An 18,251-nucleotide genomic window follows, 5' to 3' on the forward strand; every position below is an offset into this window, starting at 1 on the left:
GCTGCCCCCGGTTCTCGTCCATGGCTTCACCTGCGCACCACTATCTCAGCCGCGGCTCACCCCGTGTCTGTCCACCCCTTCCGTCGGCTCACCCCGTGTCTGTCCACCCCTTCCGTCGGCTCACCCCGTGTCTGTCCACCCCTTCCGTCGGCTCACCCCGTGTCTGTCCACCCCTTCCGCCGGCTCACCCCGTGTCTGTCCACCCCTTCCGTCGGCTCACCCCGTGTCTGTCCACCCCTTCCGTCGGCTCACCCCGTGTCTGTCCACCCCTTCCGTCGGCTCACCCCGTGTCTGTCCTCCCCTTCCGCCGGCTCACCCCGTGTCTGTCCACCCCTTCCGTCGGCTCACCCCGTGTCTGTCCACCCCTTCCGCCGGCTCACCCCGTGTCTGTCCACCCCTTCCGCCGGCTCACCCCGTGTCTGTCCACCCCTTCCGCCGGCTCACCCCGTGTCTGTCCACCCCTTCTGCCGGCTCACCCCGTGTCTGTCCACCCCTTCCGTCGGCTCACCCCGTGCTCTCATCTCAATACTTTCTGACTTGCCTCTTGCCCCCCCCCCCCCCCCCAATCTGTCCTCTTTTATGCTCCTTCACCTTTTCTCCTTTTTTTTTTTCAATCATTAAATCTTTTTCTGTCGCCTCATCTCTACCCTGCTGTCTTTTTTTTCTCTCATTCCATCTTTTTTATGATTCCAGGGTTCGCACCTGCCACCTCTTGCGGGAGACCAGAGCCACGGACCGCTGGGGCCCACCTGCCATCTCCCATGGGAGCTTGTGCCACGCACCGCCTGGACCCACCTACCACATCCCATGGGAGTTCGGAGCTGCTCGCAGCTGGGAGGTTGAACAGGACAGAGGACGGGGAGGACAAGCATATATATATAGTCACCTCTTTCTTCTGACTGTCCCATACCTCCCCCACTCTTTCTTCTCTCTCTCTCTCTGTTACTCACTGTGCCCTATCGCCCACTCTTAATAGAGAGCCACCCCATCTCTTTCCTCTTTTTCACTCTCCCCACTCCTTTTCTATAGTCAGCTCACCCTCTCCCCTTCTAGCCCTGTCTCCTCACCCCCACTAGCCCCGTAAGCTCATCCCCCTCTTGACCTGTCACCTTCCCCCTCTCATTTCACTTCTCCACCCACCCCATATCTTTACTCTTTTTTGCGCTCTGCCCTCTCTTGCTCCCCACCAGCTCACGCCGTCACCCACCCTCTGTCAATTTACCTGCTGTGTCTCCACCCCCGTCAGCTCACCCCCTCTCATCTCACCACACCTCTTCTTTCCTATTTTTTCACTCTCTCCCTGTCCCCTTTTCCCTCTCCTCAACTCATGACCCTCTTAGCCTGTCCCCTCACCTCATCCACTCTAAGCTCGCCATCACCTTCCTCCCTCTCATCTCAATCCTCTCTCTGACTCTCCTCTCTCCCCCTCTTTATCTCACCCCCTCACTCCATCTGCTCCTTCGCCTTTTCTCTCTTTTTCTTTTTTTCTTTTTTGGGTTCCATGGTTCCCACAGGGTGACCTTGGGGTTGTAGGTGGATCTAGAGGACTGTGGCACCAATCAGCAAAGCTTTGAAAGTTTCTCAGGATGCCTGGTCCCTCTCCCCTATAACCCTGCCTCCATGCTCAGCTCCTCAGTTTTTGTTTGGTGCCAGCAGGAATGGTAGCAGCTAGTTTCCCTTCGTGGAAAGAATCTTTGACGTCCTCCCCATGTGACCCACTGTCCTCAGATGACGTCACACCCATGTGACAAGAGACGTTTTCAAGCAGCAGAAGCGTGGGGATTACTGGCTGTGCAGGTACACTTTATCTCCCTGACCTGCCCCCGCGCAGCCTGACTCTTCACATGCTCCCTCAGTGTGCCCTATTGCCCCAGTGTCTCTCTGACCTGCCCCCCCCTGCAGTGTTATTCCCCTGTGCTCCCTCAGAGTGCCCTATTTTCCCCAGCATCTCTCCGACCTCCCCCCATGCATTGCGCCCCGGACACCCCCCCCCCCCCCCCCCAACACTTCAGCACTCGGCCCGAGCACAATACACCAAAGCTGCCATATCATCATGGTAGCGTCTAGCTTCCCTTCGTGGAAAGGATCTTTGATGACGTCCTCCCCATGTGACTTGCTGTCCTCAGATGTCACACCCATGTGACTAGAGATGTTTTCAAGCGCGGGGATTACTGGCAGTGTGCAGGTACACATTTACCCCCTGTGCCCTTACCCGCACCACACACGCTCCACGTCACCCACCCGACAGCTGCACCCTCCTGTCCCCGGTTCTCCCCCCACAGCTGCACCCCTTCCCCTCTCTCTCACCCACCTGGCAGCTGCACCCCCACCCTCCCTTATCACCCACGGCTGCACTGTGCACCCCCCACCCCAATTCTCACCTGCGGCTGCCCCCGTCACCCAACCCTATCACTCCAGCACCTCAATTCACGCCCTCTCACCCCCCCCCCTACCACAACTCTTTTCTCTTTTTTGCTCTCCACACCTCACTCTTTCTTGCTCCCCATCAACTCTCCGTCACCTCACCCACTCTCGCCTCACCCCTTCTAGCCCGTCACCTCACCCTCTCGCCTCATCCCTTCTAGCCAAAAACCTCACACCCACTAGCTCACCCTCTTGCCAGCTCTCCCCCTCTTGCCTCCACCCCGCCAGCTCCCCTTCACTCCACCCCCCCTCTCTCTTGCCTCACTCCCTTTAGCCCCGTCAGCCTCACCCCCGTAAGCTCACCCTGTCTTGCCTCACACCCATTAGCCCACCATCTCTCTCCTTACGCCTTCTTGCCGTGTTACCTCACCTTGTCACCTTCCCCCCTCTCATTTCACTTCCTGTCCCATATATTTCCTCTTTTTCACTCTTCCCACCCCTTTTCTCTTGTCACCTCACCCCCTGTCGCTCCACCCAGTCATCTCACCCACCCACCCCATCTTTCCTATCATTTTTTTTGCTTTCTTCCTTTCCCCGTTTCCCTCTGGTCTCCACTTGTCAACTTACCATCTCACATATCAACTTACCCACTGTCACTGCACCCCCTCTTAGCCTGTCCACTCTAAGCTCACCATCTTCCTCCCTCTCATGTCACCCCTCTCTATGAATCACCTCTCTCCCCTTCTCTCCCTCTCTTTTTCTCTCAATCGCTCTTTTTCCTTGAAGCTAGGGTTCGTATCTGCGACCTCTTGAGGGAGACCGGAGCCATGCACTGCTGGGACCCACCTGCCACCTCTTGGGGGAGCCCTTAGCCGAGCACCGCTGGGACCCACTTGCCATCTCCCCATGGGAGACCAGAGACATGCACCGACAGGACCTGCCTGCTACCTCTTGCAGTAGGCCAGAGCTGCACGCTGGTAAGAGGCTGAACAGGAAAGAGGACAAGCAGAACCAGCAAGTATATATACACACTGTCCTTTCTTTCTCTTCAATTGTCCTGGTGACACAGCTCACATTGGGATATAGGAGGGTCCATCGGAGCCAGGCACCTATCCTAAAGCTTTTAGAGAGGTAGGCTCCTCCCATCGGAATCCCACAATGCTACAGTTCGTTTTAGGTGCCCACAGGAGTGGGTGCAATGCTGAAAAGGGCTGCTGGAGCAGCCTTTATTAGAGTAGCTAGGTGTTTGTTTGTTTTCTTAATTTTACACTTCGTTTAGGTAGGCACAGTGGGCCTTATTCTAGTTCACTCTTTCTGACAGAATCCTTAGATGGACAAAACCATGTGCACTTTAGGGGGGAAGATGTAAAATGTGCAGAGAGAATTAGATTTGGGGGAGTTATTTTGTTTCTGTGCAAGGTAAATACTGGCTGCTTTATTTTTACACTGCAATATAGATCTCACTTTGAAGTAAAACCCCACCCAAGTCTAATTCTCTCTGCACAAGTAACATCTGCCCCACATGCAGTGCACATGGTTTTGCCCATCTAAGAAGGATTTTGTCAGTGAATTAGAATAAGGCCCAGTGTGAGGATTCTACATCCGCACACTAAGAGCGCAGTAGGGGCTGACAGAAGCGCGTCCTGTCAGCTCCCTGTGTGCAGAGAAACACTGTCTGGTCTCTCTGCACAGCGCTTGAAACTTCTTTGAAAATAAGTTTTCGATAAACCTAAAGGGATTCCCTCCAAGGCGGTTCCTGCGTACACCATTGCCCAGGGAGGTACGTCTCAGAACAGCCCTTTTGGGGGCGGCACAGTCTCTCCTGCAAAAGGGCGTGGTGATCCCGGTACTGCGAGAGGACAGAAAGAAGGATTTCTACTCCATTCTGTTCTTAGTACCCAAACCAGACAATACGTTCAGACCAATTCTGAACTTGAACTCCTTAAATCTGCATTTATGGGTGGATCATTTCAAGATGTAATCTCTAAGGTCGGTACTGTTGAGCCTGGAACCAGGAGAATTTCTAGTGTCGGTGGACATTCAAGACGCATTTTTACACGTGCCTATATATGCAGATCATCAGTCTCTACTGCGATTTGTGATAGGGGATCTTCACCTACAGTTTCAAGCACTACCTGTCGGTTTAGCTACTGCCCCAAGGGTATTTACAAAAATGATGGCAGTAATGACGGCAGTTCTCCGACAAAAGGGAATTGTGGTTGTCCCGTATTTGGACGATCTCTTGTTCAAAGTGGAGTCTGCAGAAAGGTTGCGTCAGGACCTCTCAGACACTATTCAGTCTTTGCTAAATCACGGCTGGATTCTAAAACTACAGAAATCTCAGCTGTGTCCCACTCAGAGACTCCAATTCTTGGGAGTTATATTGGATACCCATTTGCATCGGGTGTTTCTGCCAGAGTCTAAGGCAAGGGACATTTGTCAACTGGTGTGGCAAATTCTGGGGCCGCCAGATCCTTCTGTTTGGGGTTGCCTAAAGTTATTAGAAAAGATGGTGGCCACATTCGAGACCCTGCAATATGCCAGGTTTCATTCTCGAACGTTTCAGTGGAACATTCTGGCAGTTTAGTCAGGAAACACCAAACCATGAAGACAGAAAAAGTAGTTTTGACACCGGAAACACGATCTGCTCTGAGGTGGTGGATGGATGTGGATTCTCTCCAGTGGGGCCGATCCCTACGGACTTGGGAGTGGCTGGTGGTTACCACCGATGCCAGTCTCAGGGGCTGGGGTGCGGTGGCTCTGGATTTGAGATTACAGGGTCTGTGGTCCAGAGAGGAGTCTGTACTTCCAATAACTATCTTGGCGTTAAGGGCAGTATGGAAGACCTTGTCACAGGCGGAGGAGAAGTTGAAGGGTTCTCCCATCCATATTAAGTCAGACAATGCCACGGCGGTGGCATATTTGAATCATCAGGGAGGCACACACAGCAAGATGGCGATGTTGGAAGTGACTCGGATCCTGTCAGCGGTGTTTATCCTGGGAGTAAAGAATGTGGAAGCGGACTTCCTGAGCAGGGAGGAGCTGCTAGAAGGCGAATGGGTGCTGCATCCTCAAGTATTCCAGGAGATTGTGGACCTCTGGGGCCTGCCAGAGGTGGATTTGATGGCATCACGGTTCAATTGTCAGGTACCCAGGTTCTATTCCAGGACCAGGGATCCACTATCGTGGGCGGTGGATGCGATGACAGTGCCTTGGAATGTCCAGTTGGCTTACGTTTTTCCGCCATTCCAAATGATTGCCCGGGGGACTCAGGTCATCATGATAGCTCCAGATTGGCCAAGGAGATCCTGGTACTCCAGCATTTTGAGGTTGTCGATAACATCATTGCGTCTTCCTCTACGTCCAGATCTGTTAGACAAGGCCCGTTCTTTCATCAGGACCTAGGTCGGCTGAATTTGACGGCTTGGCTTTTGAAACCTCCATCTTAAGGAAGAAGGGGTAAATGTATCCTCCACCAATGGATCCAAACAGAGCACCCCAAGGTTCAGTTGTTTAGGGTGAAGCTTTTCCACATGTTCCACATGGAGTGGGTGGAGGCCTCTCTGCAGAAGGAAGAACGCACGGAACAATTCTTTTAGATTTGGGAGGGATTTATTGACTATCAACTGTGCTCAAGGCACAAATATTGAAATGTTTTAGTTCAACGCAATGGTATGAGCCCCAAATTTTTTCAGGTAATCCACCAATTGCTCTTCAGGTTAACTGACTCTAGAACCGATTGTGCACGGTCCTCCAGTTGCATCCATCCAAAAAGACCTATAGACAAAAGCAACAGGTCAAATACCTGTTAAAACCATATTCAATTGTTCTTTAGCCAAATTGATTTTCAATACTTTTGTTTCCATCTCTGCATGACTATTTTGTAAACTGTCAATATCCATGTTATGTTCAATCCTCAATAACAAACTTTAATAATAAAAAAAAAAAAGGAAGAAGGGGTTTTCGGATGCCGTTATTAAAACTATGATTATGGCAAGGAAGCCGGTGTCTTTGGCCAATTACTATAGGGTATGTAAAACATACTTTAGGTGGTGTGAGAGACAAAGAGCTCACACTTCCAGGTTTAAGATTTCCAGGTTACTGTAATTTTTGCAGGATGGATTTTCTTCTGGACTGAGTCTACAGTTGTTGAAAGTGCAGAGTTCGGCATTGTCCATTTTCTTTCAAAAGAAGGTGGCATTACTGACTTTTCTTCAAGGGGTCATGAGATTAAAACCCCCTTATAAAAATTTCTCACGTGGAAATTAGTTTTCTTACTGGCTTTCACCTCGGCTAGGCTAGTTTCAGAGTTGGGAGCATCATCTTGTAAGACTCAATTTTTGATTTTTCATGCGGATAGGGTTGTATTGAGTACAGTCCCTAAATTTTTGCCTAAAGTTGTCTCTCTTCATTTAAACCAAGAAATTGTCCTTCCGGTATTCAGTCCTCCGGAGGATTCTAGGAAAAGGGACAAACGAAGGAATTTGGATGTTCGCGCTTTGCGCATTTATGTGGACAGGGTGAAGGATTTCCGTAAGATGGATTCTTTGTTGGTCTTGTTTGATGTACACAAAAGAGGCTGGCCTGCTTCGAAACAGACCATTGCTACGTGGTTGAGGTCAGTTATTGCATTTGCATACATTAAAGTTGGAAGACCAGTTCCTCCTAGGATAAACACTCCACCAGGTCGGTTGCAGCCTCTTGGGCGGTGCACCATGGAGCTACAGCGGAGCAAGTATGCAGGGTAGCCACTTGGTCATCTCTTCACACTTTTACCAAATTCTACAGGTTCCATGAGTTCGCGTCTCATCACGCAGTGATGAGAACTGCAAACCTGAGCGTACCCTCCCAAAGGACCTGCTCTTGAACGTCCCAATGTGAGCTGTCACCAGGACAATTGAAGAGAAAAAAGGGATTTTTGTAAGAACTTACTGTTCGAATCCTTTTCTCTGATATTGTCCTGGTGACACCGCGATCCCTCCCTTACGCTTAGTAAATAAGACCATTTCATGTGTTGTCATGTTATATTGGTTATGTTTAAAATGTTATTGTGCATATAAGATGTTCAGGCGTTGTACTGAGTTTATGTATCCTAGTGTGCTCTTGAAGTTGAGCATTGTGGGATTCCGATGGGAGGAGCCTACCTCTCAAAGTTTTAGCGTGGGTGCCTGGCTCCAATGGACCCTGTTACATCCCAATGTGAGCTATGTCTCCAGGACAATATCAGAGAAAAGGATTCGAATGGTAAGTTTTTACAAAAAAACTTTTCTTCTGACTGTCTCCTCGGGCCAACTCTTTCACTCCTCCTTCGCTCTCTATTACTCAATGTGCCCTATAACTGACTCTGAAAAGGGAGGAGGGGGGGCAAAAATATTGTGCCAAGGGATGGCCTGACCTCTAAATCTTGACCTGCCTCTCCTTGCACACTGCAACCCCGCAGCCGCCCTGCGCTCTCCCCAGCCGGACTCAGCCCCGTGTACACAGCAGAGCTGATTCTGTAAAATAGGCCCCACTTCCTGGAGCCCTGGTGCGGGCTGGCCAATCTAGGGGTGCTTGATGCCTGCTACATCTAAAGAGGATCCCTGTGGTACAGAATGCAGTGCTGTGTGGGGGGGTCACTGAGGCTCACTCTCCGGGACTTCTAATGTCTGAGGAGGGAAGGCAGCTGGTGTAAGGTATGTGCCATGCTGGCAGGGAAGGGAAGAGGAGGCGGATGTGCCATGCAGGAGATGAAAGAGAATAGGCTGCTATAGCACTGTAGGTAAGGAGCACTTGTGTAGCATAGTATAATAGGCATTATGGTGTGTGGTATGATATGTATTGGGCACTACGGTGTGTGGTGTAAAGTGAATTGGTACTATTATGTGGCCACACCCCTTCCCCACAAAGCCATGCCCTAAATTATATGTACCTTTCTTTGTGAGTGGGCCAATTGATACTCCTTCTCCCCCCCCCCCCCCCCCCCCCCCTTCCTTCCCAGACCCACATGTGCCATGCTGGGGATAATGGGAGAGGAGGTTTTATTCCATTGGGACTCAGAAAAGGTCAGGTAGGACCCCAATTTTTCTAAGTGAGGGTTCCCAGGGACCCACTATTTTTTGGGGTTTTCACGATCACTGGAAGCCCTCTCTAACCACCCCTCTAACTCTCTTTCCCCGACACCCTCTTTGTCTCTCAATCTTATCAGAAGCATAATATGTCACAATCCAGAACGAGTGGAATAGGACCCCATGTTTGTAATAAGCACAAGGAAAAAGGATCTTAATCTATTGAAGAAAAAGATAACGGCGCCTGTGATATAGGTTGGTCCTCAAAAGCAGCTGCTAGGTTATGGGGATAGTCAATCCCTATGAGATAAAACATGGAAAAATATATAATGATAGCAGCGCTTAGCTACAATGCATACAAACTACACAACAAATATTATGAAAATTTTATGTAAGGAAAAATTGTTTAAAACATACACATGAAATGAAATAATGATGGCTGATTGACAAGCTTCCTCTCAGGATAAGTTATGAAATTGCTCAAATAGGTCTTTCCTGTCTGGTGACTAAATTCTGACCTGCCGTCTGCTCAGGAGGGAGATAGGACACAGCGGCGTGTCCTAGCTCGTCTCTTGCCTGCCTAAGCCACCTCCTCTCAGCATATATATCAGAGATATCTTTCTCCCTTCACCTGCGGACCGGTTGCTGGGGATCCACTGCTGACCTGTCTCATGGAGCTGTCGCTGTGTGCGGCTTCGCTGTGCCCGGGTCTCGACAGTGAGACTTGACACTGCAGCCGCGTGAGGTAAGCCCAGCTCCTTGCCGCTTCCTCCCTTCCCGCACCTGCCGGAGATCCTCTGCTCTACCCGGCGGTGGGGACGCCGTGGGAAGTTATATGTACAGCGGCTGCTCCACTATTTGCTGCAGCTATGTGCGCTTCCTCCTGCACATCGGCGGCTGCTGGCTCTGGGTGTCTGCCTCTGAGGTAAAACAACGAATATGAAGAATAAATGCTAAGCCACTCCATTTATTCTTCATATTCATCAGTTTATATGTCACCAATACCTTGCTTTTAACTGTACATGTTTGTATCTCTTCTGCATTTACGAGCAATCTTTTTATATCCTCTTTGCTGCAAATATCTGAATTTTTTTTCCTTTCCTTCCTTCCTCCTCCTTTGTACAACAATTCCAACTTTAATACTTAAGAGGATTGATCCCCATTTATTGTATTGTATTTTTATAAATTTTTATAAATAAATATTTTTTAATCTGTATATATTTATACTACTCTTTTTATATTTATTACTATAGTCGCCGGGTTTTAAATACTTTTTACTATATATAATGTCCTGGGACGGCACTCCCCAGATGAATGCAGGCAAGCTCTCCCCCCTAGGGAGTAAGATGGGAACTGGTGCGCTTCGTGCTGGCGATGCTAGCAGCCAGAAATATACACAGATGGGGAGGCGGCGGCACTCGATTGTGAAACATGCACCTTGATAAAGGGACCTAGCTGTCTCGAAACGTTGGTAAATCTGCCTGTGTCTTTATTCAAGTGCCCCTGCCTCCCCATCTGCATATTATTTACTTTGGCTCCTAAATTTTTGTCCTGGATCCTAAATTTTAGAAAAATTTGTCAAGCCCTGGCTTATGTGTAAGTTGCTATAATACGCAGAAACAGTCCTCAGTCTCAAGCCCTGTACACACGCTTAGATTTGATGTTAGATTCGATTTCCTATTAGATCTGGCATTAGATCATCCCATTCGATTTGGCATTAGATCTGTACTTTTGCATTCGATTCGATTTCACAATGTAGGCACAATGTACTCATTTGATTTACTGGATCGAATTTGAGATTTCCTTGGCTGCACAGTAGATTTTTCTATTCGATTTTGAGAAAACGGGAGCGCGCATCGAATTGATCAAAAACTGGGAAAATCTAAGCGTGTGTACAGGGCTGCTTGGTCTTGGCTACTAGTAAACTATAATCTGCACCACAGCAGTCTGTGATAATGTCTAATGGGCCCCACACGCAGGGTGACATTCAGGCATTTTCTGAGCAATTTTACTAAATCTCTCAAAATGCATGTAAACCGCTTCGTGTAGACCCCCCTCCCCCACTCGCGGCACCCAGATCCCTTACCCTCATTAAACTCACCCTGGTTGTGGCCAGCCAATCACAACTTGCTGTGTCATTGCCACGCCCCCTAGAGCTGGCTGTATTAGCCTGCCCCAGACAGGAGGCAGCCAGTCCGACAGCGGAGGAGCAGAGAAGAGCTCCAGAAGAACAAGCCCTGGGAGGTGGCAGCCATGCAAAAGAGCTCAAAAGGCCGCAGCACCCAGGTGAAGAACACAGATGAAGAAGCTGAAGCCCTGGGAAGCAGCGGCCATGCAAAAGAGCTTAAAAGGCTGCTGCCCCAGGTGAAGACTCTGCAGAAGACCTGGGGGGGGGGGGGGGCATAGGTTCCCCTGGGTGTAGACAATGTGCAGTTTCATAAAATATTTTAAAACCTGTGTTTGTGTTTTTATTTGAATATTTCCTTTACAGGGGGCTATAGGTGCTGGTGGGCCTTTAATGCCCCACATGCTGGTACCTGTGGTTCTCCCAAGTACCAGCATGTGGGGCAGGCTTGCTGGGACCTGTAGTCCTACTGTAAAAAAAAAACAGCTATCAACCCTGCGAGGGATAGTCCCAGGCTTCAGGTCTGGGGTGCCCTGGAGAAGGGGACTCCACCTCCCCCAAAACTCCTGGCCTGGGCTGACTAGTTAGGGTGGGTAATGTTTTGTGCCAGGGGACCCCATCAAACTTATCTCCTGGCTATGGCATTACACCTGCTTGTGGAGCCGGATGCTAGTCCCCAAAATAGGTGTGACCCTCATTTTGTCCCCATATTTTGGGAACCAGGGCCGGCTCAAGAGTCGGTTTCTTGAGTATAGGCGGACTTTGGTATTAGAGAATTCAGGTCTGGCTCAGAGAGCTCAGAGCGGTAATGCACATGAGGGGGACCCCACACCAATTTTTTTTACATTATTTATTTTTGTATTATAGATATCCCCCATGCATTATTCAAACCCATTTAAATTTGAGGACTTTGTTTATTCCCCTGATGTTGCCTAAACACTTTCTGTGACAGGTTTTAAATCTCTCACAGACTCTCCCATTATGAATCTCTGGCACAAATCTCTCCGTGTGTAGGGCCCTTTAGAGAGAACTCTGGGATAGTATGATGGGTTTTTCTACATGTGGCCAATGTAATAGAAAGTTATTGTGGACAGTTTGATACTGGGTCATTGTGCTTGGACTGTCACACCAGGTCTTGTGTTGCATTAAGGGACTTGGCCATGGCCCTGCTCTGGTAGAACCCACATGTGCACAGGCTTTGGGGTGATTGGTCTCAGCACGTAAGTCTGGGATGAAAACTTTACAATTACTTGCCAATTGTACAGATGCAGAGGGGGGGATCACGGAGGCCGTGCATATTGCTGTTGGCTATGAGCATTGGTAGCATGCGGCTGCTTCAGCTGTTGCCTTCCGCCAGCCGTGGATTCCAGCTCCCGTATTTTGCTGCGCTTGCATGATGCCGGAATGCTGTTGTCTTTAAATTGATAACAGGCATCTTGAAGGGCGCTAAATCATAGGACTCCCATCTGCAGATGTATTGGCGCATGGTGCTGGGTGTACAGGCAGCCTATGTATTGGTGCTGGGTCTACAGGCAGCCTATGTATTGGTGCTGGGTCTACAGGCAGCCTATGTATTGGCGCATTGTGCTGGGTGTACAGGCAGCAGATGTATTGGTGCATGGTGCTGGGTCTACAGGCAGCCTATGTATTGGTGCTGGGTCTACAGGCAGCCTATGTATTGGCGCATCGTGCTGGGTGTACAGGCAGCAGATGTATTGGCGCATGGTGCTGGGTGTACAGGCAGCAGATGTATTGGCGCTGGGTGTACAGGCAGCAGATGTATTGGTGCTGGGTGTACAGGCAGCAGATGTATTGGTGATGGGTGTGCAGGCAGCAGATGTATTGGTGCTGGGTGTACAGGCAGCAGATGTATTGGTGCTGGGTGTACAGGCAGCAGATGTATTGGTGCTGGGTGTACAGGCAGCAGATGTATTGATGCATTGTGATGGGTGTGCAGGCAGCAGATGTATTGGTGCTGGGTGTACAGGCAGCAGATGTATTGGTGCATTGTGATGGGTGTGCAGGCAGCAGATGTATTGGTGCTGGGTGTACAGGCAGCAGATGTATTGGCGCATTGTGCTGGGTGTACAGGCAGCAGATGTATTGGCGCATTGTGCTGGGTGTACAGGCAGCAGATGTATTGGTGCATTGTGATGGGTGTGCAGGCAGCAGATGTATTGGTGCTGGGTGTACAGGCAGCAGATGTATTGGCGTATTGGTGCTGGGTGTACAGGCAGCAGATGTATTGGCGCATTGTGCTGGGTGTACAGGCAGCAGATGTACTGGTGCATTGTGATGGGTGTGCAGGCAGCAGATGTATTGGCGCATTGTGCTGGGTGTACAGGCAGCAGATGTACTGGTGCATTGTGATGGGTGTACAGGCAGCAGATGTATTGGTGCTGGGTGTACAGGCAGCAGATGTATTGGCGTATTGGTGCTGGGTGTACAGGCAGCAGATGTATTGGCGCATTGTGCTGGGTGTACAGGCAGCAGATGTATTGGCGCATGGTGCTGGGTGTACAGGCAGCAGATGTATTGGCGCATGGTGCTGGGTGTACAGGCAGCAGATGTATTGGCGTATTGGTGCTGGGTGTACAGGCAGCAGATGTATTGGCGCATTGTGCTGGGTGTACAGGCAGCAGATGTATTGGCGCATGGCGCTGGGTGTACAGGCAGGCTGCAAAAGACACCGATACAAGAATGAATCCTGCTCCAGTTTTAAAGTTTAAAATGTATCATACAAGAGACCCTCTTCACTCCACATTATATATATATATATACAGTATAATTTATTTACAGTTTCTTATATAGCGCAGCATATTCCGTTGCGCAATATATATTCGAAGGAGCAATGCCTTATAATTCAATTTGAAAGTGCTACCCACTGTCCTAAAATACCCATACAAGAATAGTAAGTAGAGATATGGGTGCACTGAAAGTCCTGTAATACTAAATAAAATGTAACTTTTAAAATGAAATGATTCTGATTGACTCGCTAAGCAGTGAGAATTCGCTGCATGGCGAGTCTTCCAACGCTGACTGCCACAATCCACTCATCCCCGCCGCTTTGCGAATGGATGTTTTGCATTAACATCCATTCGTAGGGTAGCTTAACTACTATGGTTGCCAACCATCTAATTACTTTTTCCCTTGCTCGCAAACCAAAGTCAATCTGGACTGACCTAGACTTGCGGCATTTGGGTCCGAGAATGGGGAGTTGGCTAATGTACTGTGACATCAGCTGCCCACCCCCAGAAGGCAAGTGCCTGTCTGCATTTCCTGGGCCCATCCATAAGGACCTAACATCTATGAGACCGTAAAGGTCCTTAAGGCTGGGCTCGACAAACTCCGGGAGCCAGGTCGCCATGGTGACCAGATTTTCCTTCCCGGTGACCAGATCCTGTGGGTGCTGTGGCCTGCTGATGAGATAGGTCATAGGACGTGGCAGTGCCTCTACGCTCCTTTTATAACATTGTAGACCACATACCCATTGTTACTGGTCCAGCGGACAATAGTAGCCCCTTCGTAGGTGAACTCCTCCTGGCATGTATGTGGGTAGGAGGTCCTTCTGAGCAACATTCTGCACTCAGATGCTGGGGTCTGCCACACGCTGTGAAGCCAGCCCCCCCCCCCCCCCCCAATTTCTGTAAGCCGATGATGTCTTGGCGCGGCTCTTCTGAACCTCCAGCCAGCACACTCTCCTGCAGAAGCACCCGGAGGATGATGACGAGGTGCAAGGGCAGGCGGCTCACTATTGCGGAGGTCCCTGCTGCTGGCGAATAGCATCAAGCGGTGATGTGTCATCCATGACCGTGCTGGCGGAGGGGCCGGGCAGTAGAGGTAGCGCTCGTCTCGCAGTATGGAAGGCTGGTGCTCTGCATGGAAGATGAGCACCGTAGACGGAGGGGCCGGGTAGCCCAGTAATCCCAGGGAGCTTGCCAGATAAGGTTGCAGAAGATGAATGCGTGCCGGGCATCGGCGGTGGGAGGCTCTCTCCTCCTGCACCCCTACTGGAGAAGGTGAGCAGGGAGAGACACAATGCGTGCCGTTGAGGTTGTCCCATCCCTGGCTTTTATCTGCTTGTGTCATGGCAGATGCTGCCCCTGCTCTGTGCACAATGCATCGGCCAATGAGACCCTGGAGGGCAAGGGGTGACCAGGCAGAAGCTGCCCACAGGGGGCAGGGTGGAAGGAGGGTGCCCAGAAAGGGGATAATTATTAAGGGACAATGTGAGAAAGGGATCAGGTTGTAGAAGGGTACCCAGAAAGTAGGGATAACCATTAGGGAAGACCAACCAGAGTATCCAAAAAGTAGGGACAATCATTTAACAATGTATGCAGGGAACACAGAAAGAGGGATCAGGTGCAGGAGAGAGTCCAGAAAGTAAGGAAAGTTATTTGGGCAATGGATGCAGTGTGGCAGCGTCCCTCTGGCACAACTGGATGTCAGCAATGCAGTGATGGGGAAGTGATGTATAGTTCGGGAGATTTGGTCCCACCGTGGCTGGTTTCCTGGCAGTGGGTCATCTGGAGCTGCGCCCTGTCTGCCGCCGGAGTCGGGGTGAGCCCCCTGTGCACAGCCGGTGTTAGTAGCCTGAGTCCATCATGCGCTGCTGCTGTCATTCTCCTGGCTGCGGCCACTACCAGCCCTCATATGCCACCCTCACAGTGCGGCAGTCACAGCTGTGGAACCCAGCGCCATCACAACAGCCTCCATGAGTACGCTGTATGGCGGTCTGCCTTTTTAAATCCTCCCCTGGCCAATACTCCCTAGTTGTCAAACAAGCAATTATTAATGTCGGTAACAGGATAGGCAATGTCAACTAAATTATTAAGATAAGCTATAAATGATTTCTAGAATGAAGCACATTTTTTTTGGGGGGGGGGGGGGGGGTGTGATTTAGTGTTTTAGTGTGTCTGGCTCCTACACTTTCATGCTGGCTCCTAGATTTTAGAGAAATTTGTCGAGCCCTGCCTTATGGTGTAGGGAAAATAGCAGTATCACTATAAAGCTGGCCTATTCCCCATCACCATAACGACCTTACATCTATGGGTCCTTATGGTGAAGGGAAATAGCATACACAAAGTAAGGCTGGCTAAATACCCTTCACCATAAAATAGCATTATTACTAGAAAGCTGGCCTATTCCCCTTCACCATAACCACATTACATCTATGGGACCATAAAGGTCCTTACGGTGAAGGAAAAATAGCATTATCACTGTAAAGCTGGCGTATTCTGCTTCACCATAAGGTCTTAACATCCTTTGGTCCATAATATCCTTATGGCGAAGGGAATATAGCATTATCACTGTAACGCTGGCTATATGCCCTTCACCATAAGGTCTTAACATCCTTTGGTCCATAATATACTTATGGCGAAGGGAATATAGCATTATCACTGTAAAGCTGGCTATATGCCCTTCACCATAAGGTCTTAACATCCTTTGGTCCATAATATCCTTATGGCGAAGGGAATATAGCATTATCACTGTACAGCTGGCTATATATCCTTCACCATAAGGTCTTAACATCTTTTGGTCCATAATATCCTTATGGCGAAGGGAATATAGCATTATCACTGTAAAGCTGGCTATATGCCCTTCACCATAAGGACTTAACATCCTTTGGTCCATAAAATCCTTATGGCGAAGGGAATATAGCATTATCACTGTACAGCTGGCTATATGCCCTTCACCATAAGGTCTTAACATCTTTTGGTCCATAATATCCTTATGGCGAAGGGAATATAGCATTATCACTGTACAGCTGGCTATATATCCTTCACCATAAGGTCTTAACATCTTTTGGTCCATAATATCCTTATGGCGAAGGGAATATAGCATTATCACTGTACAGCTGGCTATATATCCTTCACCATAAGGTCTTAACATCTTTTGGTCCATAATATCCTTATGGCGAAGGGAATATAGCATTATCACTGTACAGCTGGCTATATGCCCTTCACCATAAGGTCTTAACATCCTTTGGTCCATAATATCCTTATGGCGAAGGGAATATAGCATTATCACTGTACAGCTGGCTATATGCCCTTCACCATAAGGTCTTAACATCCTTTGGTCCATAATATCCTTATGGCGAAGGGAATATAGCATTATCACTGTAAAGCTGGCTATATGCCCTTCACCATAAGGTCTTAACATCTTTTGGTCCATAATATCCTTATGGCGAAGGGAATATAGCATTACAGGTTGAGTATCCCGTATCCAAAATGCTCGGGACCAGGAGAATTTTGGATAACGGATTATTCCGTATTTCGGAATATTTTAATATTTCAATGATGTATTTTGAAGTATCTTGCATTTATGCTGTATAAACACATAATATACACACAAATATATTTTATTACCACATAAAATACACACAAATATATTTTAATTGTTCAAAAAACAAGGTTTCAAAACGTGAAACAAAATTTGTGTACTATCTCAGCACTGAATTTGAATGCCAAGCAATCATTGTCTTGCACATATATAGTGCCAGTTACATATCATGTCCCCAGTGATGCTGTTACAAATGTCCCCAGTGAGTTTTTAGCAAAAAAAAAAAAAATTTCACTTTCTGGAAAGTCCGTATTTCGGAATAATTTGGATAACGGATATTCGGATACGGGATACTCGACCTGTATCACTGTACAGCTGGCTATATGCCCTTCACCATAAGGTCTTAACATCCTTTGGTCCATAATATCCTTATGGCGAAGGGAATATAGCATTATCACTGTACAGCTGGCTATATGCCCTTCACCATAAGGTCTTAACATCCTTTGGTCCATAATATCCTTATGGCGAAGGGAATATAGCATTATCACTGTAAAGCTGGCTATATGCCCTTCACCATAAGGTCTTAACATCCTTTGGTCCATAATATCCTTATGGCGAAGGGAATATAGCATTATCACTGTACAGCTGGCTATATATCCTTCACCATAAGGTCTTAACATCTTTTGGTCCATAATATCCTTATGGCGAAGGGAATATAGCATTATCACTGTAAAGCTGGCTATATGCCCTTCACCATAAGGACTTAACATCTTTTGGTCCATAATATCCTTATGGCGAAGGGAATATAGCATTATCACTGTACAGCTGGCTATATATCCTTCACCATAAGGTCTTAACATCTTTTGGTCCATAATATCCTTATGGCGAAGGGAATATAGCATTATCACTGTACAGCTGGCTATATGCCCTTCACCATAAGGTCTTAACATCCTTTGGTCCATAATATCCTTATGGCGAAGGGAAAATAGCATTATCACTGTAAAGCTGGCTATATGCCCTTCACCATAAGGTCTTAATATCTTTTGGTCCATAATATCCTTATGGTGAAGGGAATATAGCATTATCACTGTACAGCTGGCTATATATCCTTCACCATAAGGTCTTAACATCCTTTGGTCCATAATATCCTTATGGCGAAGGGAATATAGCATTATCACTGTAAAGCTGGCTATATGCCCTTCACCATAAGGTCTTAACATCTTTTGGTCCATAATATCCTTATGGCGAAGGGAATATAGCATTATCACTGTACAGCTGGCTATATGCCCTTCACCATAAGGTCTTAACATCCTTTGGTCCATAATATCCTTATGGCGAAGGGAATATAGCATTATCACTGTACAGCTGGCTATATGCCCTTCACCATAAGGTCTTAACATCCTTTGGTCCATAATATCCTTATGGCGAAGGGA

This window comes from Crinia signifera, chromosome 6 (genome assembly GCF_055691185.1).
Source record: "Crinia signifera chromosome 6, ASM5569118v1, whole genome shotgun sequence".
Lineage (NCBI taxonomy): Eukaryota > Metazoa > Chordata > Amphibia > Anura > Myobatrachidae > Crinia > Crinia signifera.